The sequence below is a fragment of the Perognathus longimembris genome, chromosome 15 (genome assembly GCF_023159225.1).
Source record: "Perognathus longimembris pacificus isolate PPM17 chromosome 15, ASM2315922v1, whole genome shotgun sequence".
Classification (NCBI taxonomy): domain Eukaryota; kingdom Metazoa; phylum Chordata; class Mammalia; order Rodentia; family Heteromyidae; genus Perognathus; species Perognathus longimembris.
Window position 1 is genome coordinate 40,062,654 of NC_063175.1, and position 21,043 is coordinate 40,083,696.

Consider the following 21,043-nt stretch of genomic DNA (forward strand, 5'->3'; position numbering starts at 1 on the left):
TCAATTTTGTAAAGTAAAAAAAATTCCATTATACATATGCTTTTTAAAAAAGTTGCTAGAAGATACACCAAAAGACCATAATACTGATAGGAGTTATTTCTGAATGGTAGAATTACTGATGCCTTCATTTTCTTTGACTACTATGATTTTCTATAATAAATTAGATATAAGTAAAAGAAAATTTTCATATTTTGATCACAACCATCTCTCGGATTCTGGCCTGTATTAGAATCACTTGGACCAGCTGCCAAAACACAGTGGCTGCATCTCACCCCTTGGTTCTGAGTCTGTGTAGAGTGGGTGTTTAGGTCCTGCATTTCAAACAAGTCCCCATCAATGGGACCAGCTGTTGTCAATGGCAGGGAAACCCCCTTTGAGAACCCTAACTCTCCAGTAAATGGTCATCTCTTCACTCATGGCCTTATCTCCATCTAGGCTGAGGACACAAGAAACATTGGAACCTGATCTTCTAAACATACATGCATGCTTAAACTCAGGACCTCACACTCTTGCTTAGTTTTTTTTTTTTTTTTTTTTTTTTTTTTGCATAAGGCTAGTGCTTTGCCACTTGAGTCACATTTCCACTTCTGGCCTTTTGCTGGTTAATTGGAGGTACAAGTCTTTTGGATTTATCTGCCTGCCTGATCTGGCTTCAAACCATGATCCTCAGATTTTAGCCTCCGCAGTAGCTAGGATTACAGGTGTGAGCCACTGGCTCCTGGCTTGATCTATTGAATCTTTGCAGACTATTTTGCTTCTATCAGGTGAGAATGAGCCATGATATCACTCCAAACCCAATGGATGAGGCTTTGTTCCCACTGCCAGCCCCATGTTCCTGGAGACCTACATTCCACACGTTCCTTCCCTGGGCACCTCCCTCTCCTCATCTCATCAAGTGAGTAGGACACATTTATTTCTCCATTTGTATTTTGCACCCACATTATGAATTAATTCTTACATGTGACATATGGATCCTTCCTACCTAACCACAAACTGAGAGGACACAGGCACCTTGCTTAGGCCGATCATAGGTACCTAGGAAGCATGTTCAGCTTGACTGGGTCCTTCCTCTCCAGGGACTTTCTGACTTAGAGTGTATAGTAGTGAACAGGAGCCTCCCCCGCCCGAAGAAGCTTACATTCCTGTGTTAAGACTCACAGTAACATCTGGATGTAATCAGGAGCTCACTGATGGACATTTGCACTCCAAAGAAAGTAAGACAGAAATAAAATCATAAGGACTTGAAGTGGAAGTGGGAAAGGGGTTTCTGTGGTTGGGAGTTCAGACAGAGCCTTCTGAATCTACCCAACTCATTTTTCAGGGATAGGCTGGGCAGATTTCATTAGATCCCTTAGGCCACCATTTCTCAAACTGTCAACCGCACAACAGCTAGGGATGTTGATACAGAAGATCTAGGATGGAACCTGAGATGCAGCATTTGCAATCCACTCCCAGGTAAGATCCAAGCTATGGGTCTCCCAGGACACATCTCAGAATCACAAGAAGAAATTGGAAATTCAATCTAATTACTATGGGAACCATTGAGGTATTTGAAGCCAGAAATGACAGAACCTACTTGTGTTTTCAAAGGGGATTCTCTGGGAGAGAATGTGTGGGAGGATTCAGAGACGAAGCAAGGAGACAGGAGTTCAGGTGGCAGGTAAGGGCACTAGTACAGAGAAGTGGCCAGGTTCAGGATGTGGCAGGCTGGAGAACAAGGTGCTGGAGGAAGAGTGAGAGCAGGGAGAAAGGGACTCCTGGGTCTGCCACACTCAGGAGGTGGGCCTACACATTCCCAAACAGAGGTGAGGGGAACTGTGCTGAGCATCCGACTCCCACTCAAGTGGTTTTTCCTGCACCACGCACACAGGCAGGGCACCAGCCTTCCCGACCTGCCTGCAGAGGATGCTAAGAAGAAACACTGCAAATTTGCATATTTATCTGCAGTACCAGCTCTAAAAAGAAGAAGCATAATTGCAGGGGCTTCTCAGGAGCCTCTGCCTGACCCCCTCGGAGCCACTCCTTGGTCTGGGGAAGGTAGGCATTTCTCATACCAGCTCCTCTACTTCCTTTCTCGGAACCAGACTCTGGAGCACTGTTCTTTTCTATCTTCTTCTTCTGTGAAAGGAGAGCTATGCCTCAGAGATAGACAAACTCATCAGCTAGGCCATGGTCTAAGAATGACAGGTGGGAAGGAAGAGGTAGAGCTTTCACCTGATGGCCAGAACAACCCTCAGATATCAAAGTAACATCTTCCTAGGTAGCCCTAGTTTCTATGATGACATCAGAGTTCAGGGACAGAAGGTCTTCCCAGCTGCTCTTTCTGTAGACTTTGAGCCTTCTAAATTTTATTCCTTTTAAGTCTGTGCTAACGTGTATGTCTGTACGTATGTCTGTATTATCTGTCTATCTATCTATCTATCTATCTATCTATCGATCGATCGATCGATCGATCTATCTATCGATCGATCTATCTATCTATCTATCTATCTATCTATCTATCTATCTATCTATCTCCTGGCTATTAACCTAGGTATCTATCTGTCATCTAGTTATCCTGGTGATGGAACTCAGGCCTTTATACATGTTGGGAAATCACTCAACCACTGAGCAACATCCTTAGCCCTAGGGTTCTTGAGATAGGGCCTTGCTACATAACTCAGGTTGGCCTTGAGTTTAAGCTCCTCCTGCCTCAGCCTTCCAAGTGCTGAGATTACAGGCATGTACCACCACACCTAGCATAATGTTCCTTAAAAATAAAAAAATATGAATCACACTATTAAAGGACAATTAGAAAGACATTTACACCAGAACCCTGCCCTCCTCCCTACTTCAATATATTTGTTCCTGCATCCTAGCTCCCTGTAATCTGGGGTCCTAATACCTTCTACCCACATTGGCCATCACAGCAGCACTCGAAGGGAGCTGTCCGGTGAAAACAAGATTGTGTGTTCTTAATTTTGTGTGGAACTGATAGAGTTCTAGACTGAAAGAGCTTGAGCTATGGTCTTGGGAACAGACTAGAGAGAGACAACAAGAGCACTGGTGTGACCCCATGTGTCCTGAGAGGCAGGAGTTAAAGGCATCAAGGAAATAAGGGTTGGGAGAAAGGCTGAGGATGGGGTGGGAGGAGGGGATTGGACCTTGGGCCCCAGGGGCAAAGGTGATGATGCAAAGAAAGGATGAGACTATGCAGAGAACAGAGTAGGTCTGATGTCCTATGAGCTCAGAGTGGTCCTCAGGGTGGCAGAGGAGGTGCCAGGCTTCTGCAGCCAGGCAGGCTGAGCTGGAGCCATCCCAATCTGGCTCTTCATGTTGCTGTGACCAAACCTATCCCAGGGGCTGTGGAAATGGATGGACAGCTAGGCCACCACTGTTCAGGGCTGGCAGAGTGGTGAGAGCTAAGGGGTTTCCAATCTATGCCTTTGGAGGTGAAGATTACCACACAATCCCCAACCATGGTACTGTGCCATGCCTGGGCCTTTTAATGGGTAACAGGGATGACCGTTAACTACTACCATCTTATTTTTGGCTACATGGATTGTTACTCATTTTACTCTTTTGTTATGAAGATGGATTGCTTGTTTTTATCATGAGTTTATGAGTACAGAATTTCTGGAGCAGGATGTGGGGGGTGGGGTATGGAGGACAGAAATGGGATGCTCCTGTCTTAGGAGCCATTGAAGTCACAGTGCCACATGGTGACAGCCATGTACAGAGAAGGCTCAGAGCAGCTGGGATGTCAGGGATCATGAGGACTTGATATGTTAGCTCTGTGAAGTTTCACTGCACTAGGCAGCAAAGCACAGGGCAGGGGGAGAGGGTGGAGTTGGGGCAGGGGTCATGCCAGAGAGACAGGGCTGTGGGAATCAGAGACAGAATGGACAGGAATGAGGTCTCCTTGGATTGGTGGGGCTAGGCTTGTGTTCCAGGATTTCCCTTTGGGCAGCTATGCAAACAATCCAACCCCTGGAGAGGAAGAGCTGCCCATCCTGTGCTCCCTAGTCCCGAACTAGGAACTGTAGGTGCTCAAGGAGGGAGCAAATGAGCAGAGTAACCATAGCAGCTTTTGTATTCCTGGACTGTAACCCCTCACCCTTAGGAGAGCTGGATCCTAATAAGAGGAATGTGGATCCAAGGGCATGGTGAGGCCTATCTCTAGGCCCTGTCTAGTGAGGGCATCAGGGCCCTGAGCTATGGCATCCCTCCCAGCAGCTGTAAGTGTCTGGATGATCTGTCACTGGGCAGAGAGACAGCCAGAAACTCTCATGCCCATGGCTGTGTCTCCATCTGGGGTCTGATTACTTTGCCATCACCCATCAAATACTCAGTTGCATGCTAGGGACTCAAGCAGGGACATAAAGTAATATAGAACATACTTCTTACCTACAGGGAATTTACAACTAATGGGGAATGTGAGCCAAACACAAGGGCAGATGACCGACCCAGGAGTGGCCCAGCCACTGGAGCAAGGCTGTACATCAGCCCTCAGCTCAGGACAGCCTCAAGAGTGCCACAGCTGCATGACACTAGCAAAGTCACACCCTCAGCCTTCCAGGGACCTCTAGTCTTCAATGACCACAGGAGGCATCAGAGGGTCTATCATGACCTGGGTATTTGGATCAATCTGGGATAAACCTAAAGGGTTATTTTGGTTCTGGAGGGTCCTATGGGGTTGGTTGAGACTATAGCTTCTCTTTTGGCCTCTCTTCATCCCTGCTCTATGTAGAAGTTGATTCCTTAAATTTCCTTCACTCTGAAGTGGTTCGTTCTCTGTTGCTGGGAGAACCATATTTGAGCAACAAAGAATACTGAAAGACAATTCACACAGTAATACTCGGAGAAGAGTTGATTCTGTGGCTCTGGAAATGGCAAATGTACTGGGACGATTGCTGTTCAAGGCCAGCCCAGGAAAAACAGTAGGGAGACCCCCACTGCAACCAACAAGTTGGGCGTGGTGGTATGCTTTTGTAATTCCAGCTACAAAGGGGGCATAGCTAGGGCCAAAATCCAAGGAGGGCCTCAAGCAGAGACTTGAGACTTTATCCAAAAAATGATTATAGTAAAAAGGTGGTATGGGTGTAGCTTGGGTGGTAGAGTGCCAAGTGTGAAGCCCGGAGTTTGAATTCTAGAACCATTGAAAGAAAAAGAGGAGGAGGAGATGAAGAAGAAAGAAAAGGAGGTGGAGGAGGAGAAGGAAGAAGACATATAGATATACATGTTACATGATAGGTCCTTAAAATATATCTCTCCTGAGGAATGCTTATGGATTTTTGTTAATGAATTTTGAAGACAAATACATGTATATTGCATGTCATTTATAGCATGAAGAATGGTTCTTGTATTTATTTTATGTGTGATGCTCAGCTCTGGGGTCGCTGATGGACAGGAGGTGTTGTAGCCTGAAGACAGTAAGGTGGTTTCTTTCCTGCAGCATTCAGCCAGCCAGGAAAAATGCCAATTAAGGCAAAGCTGTCTGCAAGGAATCACTGTGGTTGTCACGTTAACCCCATGAACTGGGGATCACAGGCTGGATACTATCACCCTGACTCTGCAGGCAGACTGGCCCCTTTAATTGGCGTCAGTTACTTTGGGGGCAAGGTGACCTCTACCTAGAACTGTCACATTCTCGGAGCTGATAAAAGGGCTGAGCAAAGTCTGCAGTCTGTGTGCCTAGCTGCAACCTGCCTGGGCTGGGAGAAGTGGGAATGGGTGCCCTGGGTGACATTCTAGGGGACACTGGGCACTTTTAACACATGTTAGAACACAGTCTGCATTGTTGTTCCAGGGCCAAACAAGATGCAACCAATCACCTGTGAGAGCTGAGGTGTTCTGTTGCTAATTAGCTTCTCCAGATGCTTTTCCTACTGAATCATTGTTTATCATGTTATTGACTAAATTCATCATTACTACAGAGGAGTGAGGTGGGGGTGGACTGCATGCTCACTCCTGTAATTCCTTCTGGCCAGTGTGAGGATCACACTGGCCTTCAGGTACAGGAACGTAGGAGTTTGTGGATAGTGGTTGGATGGTCTTAGGTCAGGATTGGATGGTGGCAGGAGAAATGCCACAGTCACGAGCAGAACTTGAGGGAACACTGGGGAAAGGGGGGAAAGGGGGCCCAGAGATATTCTGTGTAGAAACTCAGAAACTATATTCAAAATGATGGCTACTATGTCATGGGTACATTGCATTATTCATCTTAGTTCTCTCATCCAGTCAGAGAGTGCTGAGATCATCCCATTATATAGACAAATAACTCAAGGCTTAGGGCATCCAGGTGTACAGAGGCCCAGCTGCAAAGTGGATGAACTGAGACAGAAACACAGGTCTTGGTGGATTCACATCCAGCTTGAGTGAACATCAGGAGGACTCTTGTAATGGACAGAATTAGACATGTCTAGAGAGTACCTTAAGGAAGAAGGCTGCCCCTGTACTGAAAGCCGTGTCTCCACTATCCAAAGACAGGTCATTTCAGGATTCTAGCTGTCTCCTCTATGTCCCTGCAACATGGGAAAGGGTAGCAGAGGCACCAGCTGTCACGATACCATGGCTGGGGATCATGGTCTTGGGGTCAAGTAGACCCACAGTCTGGCTCTGCCGTTTACAAAGAAGAATCTTCAGACCAGAGTGCTCCAGAGGCTTTAATGTCATCTGCCTGCCCCTCATTAGATGGCCACAGCAGATCATGTGATCCAGGGTAGTAGCTGTGCCCTGGCAGCCCCAGGAGCAGATGTTCCTCTAGTGTGAGGTAGTGGCACAGGGAGAGAGGCAGGTGTGCGTGTGAAGAATGTGTGGCACTGTGCAACTCTTTCCCTGTGGTGCTTTGGACAAGTCATTCTGGAAGGGCCCTGCCAGAGAAGGGGAACAGCATGCCAGGGATAGGGCCATCTTGTGAGAACTCACGTGCACTGTACTCAGACTTCTGGAAGTTCTGCACTTGTGACTAGGACTATTCTTTGTTACGTGTGTGTGTATGTGTGTGTGTGTGTGTGTGTGTGTGTGTGTGTGTGTGTGTGTGTGTATAATAACCTTTGATCTCATCAAAGGATATCATTTCCAAAGTTTACATACTGGTGTTTTCTATTTTATTACTACTCATGCTGATTTCCTCATATAGTATGATTACCTTTTCTGATTTAGTCCCTGGTAATAATTAGTTTGAAAAATCCATCATGAGATAATTGTTCACTGTCACTTATGAAATGACTTAGCCTAAGAGCCAGCCAAGATTTTGCCATGGACAAATACAAGGAATTTGTGATTAAACAGAGGAAGGATGCTCTACCTTTTATATACCTCCTGACACCTTGATACTTGGGACAGTTGGGCTCTGCTCCCTCTGTCCACATCAAAGCAGGACTTTAGTCTACCCTGGACAGTGTGACCCCAATGCGTCCTGAACTACTTAACATGAAAGTGATTGAGCACTTAAGGTTTTTTTTTGTTTCCATAAATCAGCTTATTCCTATTCCCCAAATCTCAGGTTCTTCAAGTTCCATGGGACACCCAGCTTTATCTTACCTGGGAACATCTTGGTATGTTCTTGGGATTGGTTTATTCTGAGTTTATACATGCTGAGATGAGAGGCTTGAGAAGGCCTGGTGTGGGAGGAGACGAGGTAAGGACAGAGGGTAAGAGGAGAAATGCTGGTCCACATTGCCTTCTCCATAGCCAGGAGAGCCATCACAGGTGAGATATGGCTGACAAAGACAGAGTAGCATCTACTGTGCCTAGGCCCCTACTGACCCAGCAGGGCATGTGCACAGGTCTCCGTTCTCACTTCTCAAGGCCATCATCCGTGTAACCAGGTAAGACCTGAATCCTGGTTTATTCTGAGTTGTCCGGGACACTTCCATCATTCTGCATCCCATGGACCTCTCTAAAGGATGTGTGATGAGAGAAAGGCGGAAAGACAGAGCTCCCCACTGAGTCTGTGGATTTATGTGGGCTGGCAGGAGCATCTTCCTGGAGCTGCCCCTGGGTGGGCATCTGAGGAGAGGGGACATCTACCTCCTGATGGACGCAGATCTGAACAACCACCTGCAGCCTTAGAGGCAGGGAAGAAGGAATGAGCAAGGGAGAAAGAAGAAGATGGGACAGGAAAGAGTAGAGGAAGAGGAGGGGAGAGACCCCCGAAGCTTCAGGAAGAACAGTGCAGGAAGTACATGGTGCGAATTAGGATCTGTCCCCATGGGGAGGGTCTCCTCGTGCAGAGCAAGCACCATACCTTGCACTGACAGGTTCTCTCAACCCTATGTGACCTCATCCTCATCTTGCTGCAAATAGGGGACATCTCAGTGCGGAGAGCTTAAGTAAATCAGATAGCTTTGTAAATCATAGCAGGAACCAGGGTCTGATTGCAGAGTCTGTGCTAATGTGGCCATGATTATGACTGGTCCGAGCTCAAAACACCTGTCTGAGGCCTCCCAGGGCCCTCAGTGCACATCTCATTGGCTATACTGACTGACCAGCGCTCCTTCCTGCACCACTCAGCTGAAAGGTGCTGACTCTGTAGGTCATTGCTTCCTTTTTTCATTCAGGTCTTACCTGGTTAGACAGATGATGGCCTTGAGAAGGGAGAACGGAGACCTGTGCACATGTCCTGCTGGGCCAGTAGGGGCCTAGGCACAGTAGATGCTACTCTGTCTTTGTCAGCCATATCTCACCTGTGATGGCTCTCCTGGCTATGGAGAAGGCAATGTGGACCAGCATTTCTCCTCTTACCCTCTGTCCTTGCCTCGTCTCCTCCCACACCAGGCCTTCTCAAGCCTCTCATCTCAGCATGTGCTCTGGGCTGGCTGCTGCTCAGCCCCTCTCCTTTGCTTGTGTCTGCAAAGCTTCTTGTGTTGTTAAAAAAGCTTCCAAGAGCTGGAGGCCAAGTTCACTCAGAGGGTGCACCATGGGAGCAGGAGAAAAGAGGAGTGTATGGGGTGGGAAGCTGTTCCTCCAGGCAGGGAGCAGATGCAGGGGGAGAGCCCAGTGAAGCAGCAGATTGGAGAAGCTCACAGCTGCAGGTCCACCAGGGCCTGCCAGATGAGGCCCAGCCCTGCCCAGGGCCCCCTCCCAAAGCCTGAGTCACTCAGAGTAGCTGCCAAGAAACTTTTGTCTTCAAGGGCTCACAGTCACACCCAGTGCTACCTGGAGGAAGCCCACTGCCCCTGGGGAGACAGAATCATATTGATGGGTGGCTACTTTTTCTGTCCTTTCAGCTACCCCTGGCTTTCCCCACCATGCCCGTCAACTGACTGTCTTCCCTCCACCACCAATATGAAGAGCTGACTTTTTCCTAGAACGAAGTTGGCTCATCAGAACAAAAGGACAAAGGAGAGTTGGGAAGAGGTATTAAGAGTGGGGTGACTATGGAACAAAATGCTGCCTAGGTGGGCAGGCCCCAATAGGGTGGAGGAAAAGTGGGAGAAAAGGCTTTTCTGTAATGTGTGTTTCTATCTTCCATGAAGGTACTAAAGATGAGCAATAAAAACTAGGGACCAAGAACTAGGTGTGGTGGTACACAAGACCTAGGAAATCCCTGTCTCAAAACTCTCCCAAAATGATGAAACCAAAAGCAAGCAAGCAGACAACAAAATCACTCAGTGGCTTTATAACTTCCAATAAAACCTCAAACCCATAAAACCAAAAGTAAGAAAACAAACAACAACAAAACAAACAAACAAACTAGAAATTGAAGACTTTCTAACTTCCAAGTATCCCACTCTACTGGTTAGAAACCCAAAATTCAGACATTCACCAAGGACACATACACACACACACACACACACACACACACACACACGCGCGCGCGCGCGCGCACACACACACCCCTAATGCCCAGAAAACTACCCCAAACATGTTCCTTTCAAAGCTGCCAACTGGACGACCTTCCGATCAGTTGGAGGCAGATCAAGCCTGTTTCCTTTTATTGCAACTTCTACCCTTCTCAAATTTCTCCTTCTCTACAGGTCCAGGCCACAGAGACATTAATCCCTATTCAAATGAACCTTCAAGGTTCTTCCTTCATTAAAAAAAGAAGTCTCTCACAACACCACCCAAAGCAGGCTCTAATGTCCTTCCCTGTATGTCATTCCCCAGGAAGGGAGGGAGAGGGCTCTGGGCATGGGGCATGGAAGCTGGCCTCAAGTTTCCTCACCTGGCCTCTCTCTTGTTGGAAGGGAGAAATGCGACCCTTACTTCCCTCCTCCCCCACTGGCCCTCCCTCCAGCAGCTTTAATAAACACTGATTATTTCAGTCCGCAGAGCACAGCTGTCCTGTGAATTGTCCAGTCAGGGTTATGGGGTGAGAGCCAAGGGCTGGAGCATGGAGCTCAGATCTCTGAATAAACTGGCCTTCCCCGCCCCTCCTCCACCAGCCTGCTCCTAGCAGGTGGGAGTTGAGGAGGAGGGCAAGTCACTGGCTAAGACCAGGATGACAGAAGCACTTTCTGAGTAGCCTGTGTAGAGCTGAGCCCTTGTGGGGGAGGGTGGAGAGCAGAACAAGCTCTGCAGACACAGAATTAGAGATGGATTCTCCTTCTCATATGCCATGACTTCAAGCTTCTTCAAGACTTTCCTTCAACCAAAGCAAGGAGCCCTGAAGATTGTACCTGTGGAAATTAGCCTGGAGCTGCTTCTCTGCTTAAAATGTGTTAAAACATTATTTGAGGACAGAACTAGAGTTTTAGCTGATTTCTTATCTATAGGAGGTACTTGGGAAATGCCCAATGAATAAATGAATGAGTAAATGAATGAAACTCTGGACTACTATAAAACATAGAAGGCCACAGGAAAAGGCTTCAAAGGAAGTGGACAGGATGTCACAGGGGTAAAGAAAGTGATCCTAAGTCAAATTCTATCCCATCACAGTTGGGCACACAGCCAGCCAGAGCAGCACTAGTAGACGATCCAGTCCCTTCCTCAAAGAGCATGACTCTTATCACCCAAGAGCCATTTGTATAACTCCTATGAAATCCTCCTCCCAGGCTATTGGGACAATTCCCTGTGAAGGTGTGATGCTCAAAACTGTTAAGTAGAACCCCAGAAGCCATCTAGTCAAGGACTCTCTATAGTTGTTTTAGCAGCAAAACACTTCTTTACAAAATTAATTTTCATGTAATGACAGGCCCATTCAAAACTGTTCAGCTTGAATCAGATGTGTAAAACTCTTTGGAAAAATCTCATCCTCTCCTACTCCTTGTTTGGAGTGAGGAAACTGAGGTACAGAGATGACTCAGTATTCTCATACTTCATTAACATCAACTCTACAGTCCTCCATTCTATTTCAGCCCTTCTACTTACCTCCATTCATCTTCATCCCTTCTCAGATAGGGCCTGGGCACTTGTCATCTTTTAAAAGGCTTCACAGATAATGACAATGTGTGGTTAGGTTCAGGAACTGCTAGACTAAGCAATACCAGTTCATGGCTAGCACCTGGTCTAGGAGGCTCATGGGTTATAACAGCCAAATTCTGTCCCAATGACTCCAAAGAAGTTACTGAAATTCCCTTCTCATGCTGAGGTTTGCTTTGCTGCCACAGAATGGCTAATAAACACATTCAGCCAAAAGAACAAGTTTCTGTAATCTTTGGAAGTTTTCAAACAAAGTGAATTCCTCCATGCTAATTTTCCCAAAGTTATCTCTTTTGATAGTGTCACCACAATTGGCTCCAGAACAATGGATTCAAATGATTTTATTGCAGATATGTAATGCAGTGGGGAACAGAGCCCCCAACCCCTCAAAGCAACGTTTGGAGGGAAACGTCAATATGGAGCTGGGAGGAAATATGGACATTGTTGAGCACTGGGGAGGCTCCTGGGCTCCAATGGCTCGCATGACAACTGTGGTACACAGGACTTAGTTAACTGCGGATTACTTCCTGGATACCGACTGCCAGAGTGGTGGCATGGTTTAGAATCTCACCACTCAGAAAGGCAGAGGCTGGAGGATTACAAATTCGAGGCCAGTTTAGTCTACATAGTGAGACTTTGTCTCCACAAGCAAAACACCAAAAATGTAGGAGAGATATTGATAAAAATATGGAGAAGCTGGGGGCACTCAATACTGCTGGTGCAGGCCCGGGAAAAGCAGTCTAGTAATTCCCCCTAAAGGTTAAAAACAGAGCCACATGTAACCTGGATATAGATCCAAGAGAAATGAACCCAATGTCAACAATGAACAACGTATATGAATGATGAACAACGTACACACGAATATTCATAGCAGCATTATTTACAAGAATGTGGAGATGACCCAGATATCCATCACCTGGAGAATGGACAAATGAAGTATGGCATATCCATCCAAGAATATAAAGAAATGCAGTACTGGTGCCTGCTACAAAACAGATGTCTCTTGAAAGCACTGTGTTAATTGAAAGTCCATCACAAAAGGCCATATATCATTCCATCTGTATGACACACCCACATATTCTCTGGTCTAAATGGCCAGAGAATAAATTGCTGCTGGCCTAGGACTAGAGGATAGAGGTACACTGGTCAGTGACTGTTAATGGGTATAGGGCTTCTTTTTAGTGTAATGAAAATTATCTAGACTTGCCTCTGGTGATTGTTTCATAACCCTGGGAAAATTCTATAGATATTGAGCTGTATACTTTCAATGGATACATTGAATTACACCACAATAAAGTAGTTATTAAAAATCAAAAACAAAACAATCATCAGTCACTGTTTGGTTATTTCAGTTCTGCCTCTAGGGTAACCTTTAGTAGCCTTTTCTAGGGCTTAAGAAAGGCGGATATCAACAGAGACTGGGTTCCCTTTCCAATGGCCTTTCTCGGTAGCTCTATAAAGACCAGTGGGCCAGTCTTATCTGTAGAAATAACTCAACAAAATAGTCAGCCGGAATCCACAGATAAAACCAGGCAAGAGCCGTGTGTGTGTGTGTGTGTGTGTGTGTGTGTGTGTGTGTGTGTGTGTGTGTGTGTGTATGCAGGCTGCACAGATTTTCCTGAAGGATATCATTCAGGTCATGTGTATATCTGCATCTGGTTTGTATCTAATTTGAAAAAAAGCTGACAGAGATTACATACTGTTTTATTAGGTGATTTTTCAAGTTTGGAGTCTCGGAGTTGGTTCAGTCAATTTGTTCAGTAGATGGACTTACTTATTGACTGGTAGATTACAGCCCGCACCAGGATTTCTGTCCTAGCAGAGGTTGGCTAGGGCCAGGCAAGCTTGCTTGTTTTGTGCTCCCTGAGCCTGCATGCCTCTTGCTATGATGGAGGGAGGGACATAGTGAGGGTGAGCTAGAAAGAGGCCCACTGGGGGAGATCCCTTCTAAGTCAGGCCCAAACAGAGGGAACTTCCAAACAGCAAATGCAACAGAAGAGGGAAAGCACTCCTCTTTGTGTAAACACAGGATCGAGACATACAGAGAGAAAGTGAAATTATGCTTCAATTTTAAAAGTCATCCACTGAAGATAAACTTTCCCTTCAAAGGAATTATTCATTGCACTCCATCATGGTACCTTGGGGTCGATCAGTATTCAAATTCATTAAGCAATGACATGTAGAATGTATGATATCAAGGGCCCATTTCATCACCCCATTTCCTAAACTAATTATTTTTGCTTAGTCATGAGAAGTCTAGCAAGTTAAAATTCAAAACAAAAACTAAGAAGTGTGGGAACACACACACACACACACACACACACACACACCTCACAAAAATAAATAAATAAAAGCCATTTGTGGAAGTTGCTACAAGGCATGCGGCTTCAGAAAGGAAAAACATGATCTCTGACTAATATGAAGGAGACTCCAAATTGCTCTTGGCAACAATCTCTCAACCTGATTCCCCTCCCTCTATTCATTTCTGCAGTTCCCAGTCAAAGGAAAACAAACTGAACAGCCCTCTCCCTGGCCCAACCTGTAGGGCTACACACGGGCTGAGCAAACAAACATCCCTGTGCAATTATACACCTGTGTAATTGCTGTAAACACTTTGGACGGCCAGCCCGACACCCACTTGCTCCCGTCATCAAGCTGATCATCTCAGTATTCGAAGAAAAATGTCTTATTTTGGCAATGCAATGTGAAAAGCCAATGCATTGTGACCTGGGAGGTTTTTTTCCCCCTTGTCTTTTCTGTTTTTAAGGAAGAAGAAAGAAGGGGAAACATATGTTCTTGACCAGTGCTGTCAGCTGTGGTGACGGAAGGCTCTCAGACTATCACCCAGATGGGCAAATGTTTTAAGACAGATGTATCAGTTCACCATCCGTAGATAAGTGACAGTTAATATTAGAGGTATCTATTTTATACCAATTATACCACATGAGATGGAAGGAGAGTTAACAGGACAGATATACCAGAATATCTATGGCTGCTCTGTCTCAGACATCCATCCAACACCATTCCATTAAGAGAGAGCTAAACAGTCAGCTAAAATGGAGAAGGGTGCTGTAAATGCAGAGACAGTGAATAAAGGGGTCTTTGCTCTCTTCTGAGCTCTGAAACTGTCTTGGCTGGGCCAGGGCCAGCTGCTATAAGAACCACAGTCAAGATACTTGGGTTCCAATCCTGGTTTTGCTGGAGCCAGTCCTCTCAGCCCCTTGTCATCTCTAGCTAGCATGTGTCAAAGTACAGGCTCATTTGGGAACATATGATCACGAACCCTCCTAAACCAGTCATGTGATTGGCAGGGGCTCAGAAAGCTTCCTGGGCACTTGGCTGGGCACAAGCTGATTTATGTACAGTCCACATTGTCCCCTGATGCCAGGGACAAGTCCTAGAGACTGAGATGCGAGAACAACTGTCATTCCAACTTCTCTGCCCCTTCCTTTTTCTATTTTCACCTAGGCTTCCTACTGCTGTTTCTATGGCAGTGCTTCTACGATCCCTATCCATGCTCAGCCTCACTTCGTGCACTCAATCCCAACGAGGGATGTGGACCTTCATTCATGGAGGCTGGGGGCCAGCTGATTTCATTTACTATCCAATGCCTGGTAGTTAGCATGGTACCTGGAAGCAGTAATACTCAATATAATAGTTGTTAAATAACTATTGATTGATTGTTTAAAATGAAATAAATCTGGGTTAATAGTTTATTCTATTCTATGGGTTATTCTATGGGTAACACTTAAGATTCAAATACTACACAAAATAGTATGCAACACAGTTAACTCCATCTCTACCATTATGGTGGAAGATCCAAAAGATATTAAATAATTAAATAATTAGCACTGAATTTTGCCTCCTGGACAGATCTGTCTCTCTCTCTCCCTCCCTCTCTCTCTCCCTCCCTCCCTTCCTTCCTTCCTTCCTCCCTCCCTCCCTCCCTCCCTCCCTCTCTCTCCCTCCTTCCCTCCCTCCCTTCCTTCCTTCCTTCCTTCCTTCCTTCCTTCCTTTTTTGTCTTTCCTTCCTTCCTTCTTTTTTTCTTTTTTTGCCAGTCCTGGGGCTTGAACTCAGGGCCTGAGCACTGTCCCTGGCTTCTTTTTGTTCCAGGCTAGCACTCTACCACTTGAGCCACAGCGCCTACTGGGGAATTGAACCCAGGGCTTTATGTATGCTAGGCAAGCACTCTACCACGAAGCCACATTCCTAGCCCTGGACAGGTCTTTGTTAACCCTTTGAGCCTCAGTCCCATCTGCAAAGTGGAGCTAATGATCCATAACTAATGGTGAATTTGAAGAAAAGCATAAAGCATGCCAGGTTGTGCCATGCCTTCCCAGGTTTATCTCATAGCACTCACTTAGCAGGATAAGCCTTATGTTTGCAGTCTCCAGGCCTTTGCTCTCTAGGTCTTCCTACTTCAAGTCCCTGTTCCTACGTTATCTCCCCTTTAGCCTCATTGGTGTGCATGCACACTTGCATGGTGCCAGAGATTGAATCCAGGACTTTGTGCAAGCATTCTGTCACTGAGCTGCATCTCTAGCTCTCCATGTCACTTCCTTTCTGAGGCCTTTCTCAGATAGTCTGACCATCAAGAGCTTCTTCTCAGATCTCAAAGTGGCCTTCCCAGCAGACTGTAAAAGCACCGCCTCCTTGGTCTCTTGGTTTTTATTGATGGATGTGCAAGGCTCATTGATGAATTCTGGATTCTCCAGAGGGCTAGGTGTGTATCTGCTAGCAGTGCTCAGAAGGGGCTTAGTAAGATCTAGTTCTATAGGTCCTGTCAACCCAGAGCGTGAGCCACAGGACCTGGTTGACATAGGTGCCTCAATGTTTTATGTAAGGGACCCAGGGATTCTGTGCTGCCTACATTGCTACTTGGGGGAGTCCACCTTGTCCTCAGTTGTAAAATGAGGTGAATGAGTATGGTGGTGGCTGCCCCTTAGAGTGATGATTTGGGATAGCTTAGAAAGCAGTACCAGCCAGGTGCTGATGGCCCATACCTGTAATCCTACCTGCTCAGGAGGCTGAGAACTGAAGAACACAGTTTAAAGCCATCCAGGCAGGAAAACCTGTGAGAGACTTATCTCTAATGAATGACCCAAAGGCCAGAAGTAAAACTGCAGATCAAGAGGCAGAGCGCTAGCTAGCATTGAGCAACAAAAGCTCTGGAGCAGTACCTGGGCCCTGAGTTCAAGCCCCAGAACCAGCACACAAACTAACAAAAAGACCTCAAGGGACAGTGCCCCCCCCCCCCACACACAGAGCAATACCAAACACCACATGGAATACCATACTCACCATCTACCCAGGCACAACTTTGAGATGGCTTTCTTTTCCCAACCAACTCACAATGGACCTTAAGGGGATAGGTGGGGGCAGCACCCAAGCTGCTGCTGTCCCTTCCTGGAGTTCACCCAGAGGGGCTTCAGAGGCCTTTCTAAGGCCGGAGAGTCAAGGCCTTGTGAAGGCCAGAGGGAGGGGTAGAGCTGGAACTTGAACTTGGCAGGTTCCCCTCAGCCCCTGAATCTCCTTTAGGACTCCTTCCCTTAGCATTCCTCCCTTTTCCCAAAGCCAACTTCCTACCTGATCGGGAGAAAACTACCTAATTGTTTCAAGCACGCACTTTACATTTTCAGAATTCTGCATTTAAAGGAATGGGAAATGGTCTGCCACCCGTCCACCATGGAACTGCATCAGAGCCAGGTGTGAGGTGCTAAACAAAAGCTATGTAGCGGCTCTTGTTCCAGCCCCAGGGCATAGCCTGGATAGCAGAAGCTAGCACCAAACAGCAGAACCAAACATTCAGGGACCCCACAGGAGCACTCCCACACTCCCGGTCCACGCGGTGGAGAGGGTAGGGCAGCTCTTTCCATAGCCTTCCCCAGGCAGCCAGCCACTGCCACTGAGGCCCTAGTAGCCACCCAAGGGCGATGCTCCTTGGGTGCCCACAGGGGTGGGGGCACACAGTACCGGTCCCCTCTATGAGCTCCCCTTACCAGGGCTGCCTCGAACCTGCGAGACCCAGGCTTGACTAGATCTCTGAGACCCAGTTTTTCCGTGTCTACCTTCTGGGGTTGGGGTGGGGTGGAGTGGGGTGTTTCTCACCTACCTTTCAGCCCGCGATTCGAGCTTGGGGGTGAGGATACAGAAGGCAGAGAACTCCCAAGCCCGCCTAGCCACTTCGGCCAATCACTCTTTAATTTCTGCCGAGGTCCCCAGGAACGGAGACTCCTGCCAAGTTGCCATGGCTTTTGTTTTGCCCCAAGTTTTGCATCTAACACTCAGAAGGACAGAGGGTTTCTTTTGGGGGGGGGGAAGGGGAGAGGAGTAGGGTTGAAGGGAGCAATTTCCACTAACAATGTACACCCACGACTGCCTTTCAGAGTCCCCTTCTACCCTCAGGGCTGCCCCTAGCTAAAAATAAATAAATAAAATAAAGAGCCCGAGGACGAGCGGGCAAGGGTCCTGGGGACCAGGAAAGCCACAGGTATGGTCCCAGAGTTGCAGGTTCTCCCCCGGGCTTCGGCAGGGGCACGCGCCGGGCTCCCCAGCACCCTCTCCGGCGAGGTGGGGGGTCAGAAGTGTCCAGGACACCAGGGAGCCTTCGCTGGAGCCGTCCTGCGGCGCCACCCTGGCCACAGGATCCCCACGGCGAGGATCGGGAGTGCCCGCGGTGCCTCCGGCCAGGGACGGTGGCTGTGCGCCCGCGGAGCTCCCCTGGAGCCCAGAAGGGCTTCCTTCCCATCGTCTCCCCACCGCGCGTTTGGGACTCCCCGGAGCACCCCCCCTGCCCAGCCCAAGCCCCCTGACTGCCACCTCACTCTCAGCCGAAGCCGCCGCCGCCAACCCACCTGGCCGCCTCGGGACGCCACGCTGGTGCCCGGGCTGTGTCCCAAGCGCCGCCAGCCGCCAGGGTCCGGATCCGGGGCTCCACGCGGCAGCGCAGCTCGCGGAGCCTGCCGCCGCCAGCGCCAGGGTGTCATTGATTCGCGCTGGGCGAGTTAAGCCATCCCAGGAGTGGTTTGCAGCGAGCACTCCCACCCCTCCCTCCAACCAGAAGGAACTGGCAGGCAGCCCCCTTTCGTCCACCTGTGCTGGAGGCGCGCGGGACAAGGACCAGCCTCACGAGCTGGGTGGCTGGGGTTCGGCTTCACTTTCTAACCCGTGGAGCCAGCGCTCTGGAGAAGGGAACACAAGAAATGAAAGCCAGGGCGAGCGAGCGGGAGGGGTTCTTTTCCTCTCTTTTCTCCTGGATCTCCCTGAACCCTCCCCCTCCCGTCATATTTCACTTATCTCAAGGCAAGGGAAGCCTTTTATTATTATTGCTTTATTCAAATCTGTGCGTCCGTGTGGCATTTTTAGAGGCGATTTTGTTTCCATTTGCCTGAAACCTGAACCTCCCCCCCACCCCCAAATTACTAGAATTATATGTTTTCCCCTTAAAGCGTCGTGATTGTAACTTAACCAACTCAAACACTGCACAGCAATCAAATAGCGAAGAAGAGGGCCGTGGAGGTGGTTAAGCACAGAACAGTAGCTTCTGTGTACAGCCGAGGGCCGACAGGACTCCATCCATGTGAACTGGAAAGCAGGCTTTGCTGACACCTCTCCCACCAATGAGCAAACACACACATCACACAAATGATGACTCAAATGTCAGCCAGAGATGCCGATCATCACATTCGGGGTGGCCCAGCACCCTCTTCCAGCCGGTCCCTCAAAGCATACACCATGCCCTATTTGAGAACCACCAGCTGGGATGCTCTGGCCAGCTGGTTCTGTCAGACTTCTTTCCCTTGGAATTGTCTGGTCACCTGGGGAACACTGCCATGAATTCCGGAACAGCTGGCTGGTCTCAGAAATGGGGGAGGAGCCAGGGGAAGGATTCCTTCCTGTTGACCAGCTGCCCCAGTGTGTCCACATCAGACAAGGAGATGCTTTGGCCTGCCCTAGCCCTGCCACTCTGTCACAAACCTTAGAGCATCCCAAAGACAAAGTAGATACCAAAGCCACATTGGCCTAGAAAGAGCCAGGCATGAGGTGATGATCTTCAGAGCCCCTAGATCATTCCCACTAAAGTAGGTGCCCCTGCTTGATATTCCATCAGTAGTGGTTCATGTGTTCTTGGGGAAAGCACACCCCAGGAAGGCAGGCAAAAATCACTGCAGGAAGGGGCTCTCTGTGGTTCTCTTTAAAACTGTCAAAACCCATGAGGTGGGCAAGGGGTGGGGGAAGAAGCTCTTCTATGTTGTGGTAGGAGGGGAGGAGGAAAACTTGAGGGGAGAAAGACTCTGGTTTTGGGAAAATAGAGGGCAGGGAACACTAGATTGGGGGACAGAGTGATGGGGTGCAGGGGGTGAGGGGAATTTCATCAGAGCAGTTGGACAGCCTCCAAGACTGAATGACTCCATTTATTTTTAAAAAATTTATCAAAACCCAGATAGTCCAGGAACACCCAAGCCAAAGAATGGAAAAATCAAATCCCTTTGTCTACAAAGTCACTAATTAAATATCCAATCCTGAGTGACTCCGTGCTCCACTCCCAGATCTGAGCAGGTAATATGTTTGCTGTGCACCCACAGGGGTTTGCTTCAAGGGCCCACAGGTGGGTAGGAGCAGCAGAACCTCCCTGGGATGGAACCAATCATCTACAGGGCAGATAAAGCACAGGGGGTAAAGTATGGGCAAAGTACATACAGCACTGTCCACTAAGGAATAAGGTGTGACTTCTACAGAGTGGCCAGGGGGGTCCAAATTGCTTAGGAAGCAGGTTATGTGAGCAGGGCTCCAGGTGGAAGTGGACCAGGCAGCTGATAGTTTGTGCTGCTATAAACAAAAGAGATTGTCAGCCACAGGAGGGAAGGCAAGGGGCAAGTGTGCAACTGGCTGGCTCAGAGTGTCCTTTCACTGGATAAAACATCAGGCTAGGGTCTGTGGGGGTGGAACTAGTTTGTGGACAAGGTATTTGGTGCAAGGCAGAGCTGACAGCTTTTCAAAGTCAGCTGAAGTTGGGGGAGGGCCACTAGAGGGAGAGGTAGGAGAGGGAAGGCCCCAGTCCAGCTTGCCCCAGGGCCCCCCCCTCTTAGAACTCCAGTGCTGCTCTGGAAAGAGCCTCTGGGTAGGCTAGTGGGTGGTGCCAGGGCCAATGGTATTACAGCCAAGAGCCTGGGGGAGAGCTGGCTGCTGTCCAGCCTACCCGCTGGGTCCTGCAGTGGACAGTGAATGTTGCTCCTCCCTCCCCCTTAATCACTGTGTACCCTGCTGAGACACTCCCTTTAGAATAGCTCTGGGCAAAAAATGGGGAACCCCGCCCAAAAGCCCCTCCTGCCTCACTGGGTGCCAATTGCCTCCTGGGAACAGGAGAATAAAGGAGACATCTCAGAGGGGTGGGTGAGGGAGAGGGATGTAGGGAGGCTCCCCAAACCACCCACCGCAGGAGCCCTGAACAGGCTACACTTTAGAACTATGATTGTGCTTTTACTTCTGGACTGGCTCTTTCCAGAGCCTACTTTGTCCCCCTCCCTCTTACTCACCCTGTTCCTCTGTGGTCCCTCCCATCCTGCCCGAGCTCTGCCCCCACCCCTGCCTCTGCCCCACCTTCCTGGGTCATCTAGAGCACTTGGAAACAGGCGGGATTCACAGGCTTCCTGGCAGTCATGACTGGCCCCAAACCCACCTCCTTCATGTCCCTGG

General features: G+C 48.3%; 1 protein-coding gene across 3 annotated transcripts in view; it reads right to left on the reverse strand.

The window, feature by feature from the left end:
- Zbtb7c (zinc finger and BTB domain containing 7C) overlaps nt 1-21,043 on the reverse strand; it is a 280,865-nt gene that overhangs the window by 59,482 nt on the left and 200,340 nt on the right. The window contains exon 1 of one of the 3 annotated variants that reach the window (XM_048363508.1): nt 18,202-18,430. The exons of the other annotated variants lie outside the window; for them this stretch is intronic. The gene's annotated coding sequence lies outside the window, so the exon portion shown is untranslated. Of the gene's footprint in view, nt 1-18,201; nt 18,431-21,043 lie in introns of those variants that run through there. 3 annotated transcript variants of the gene reach the window in all.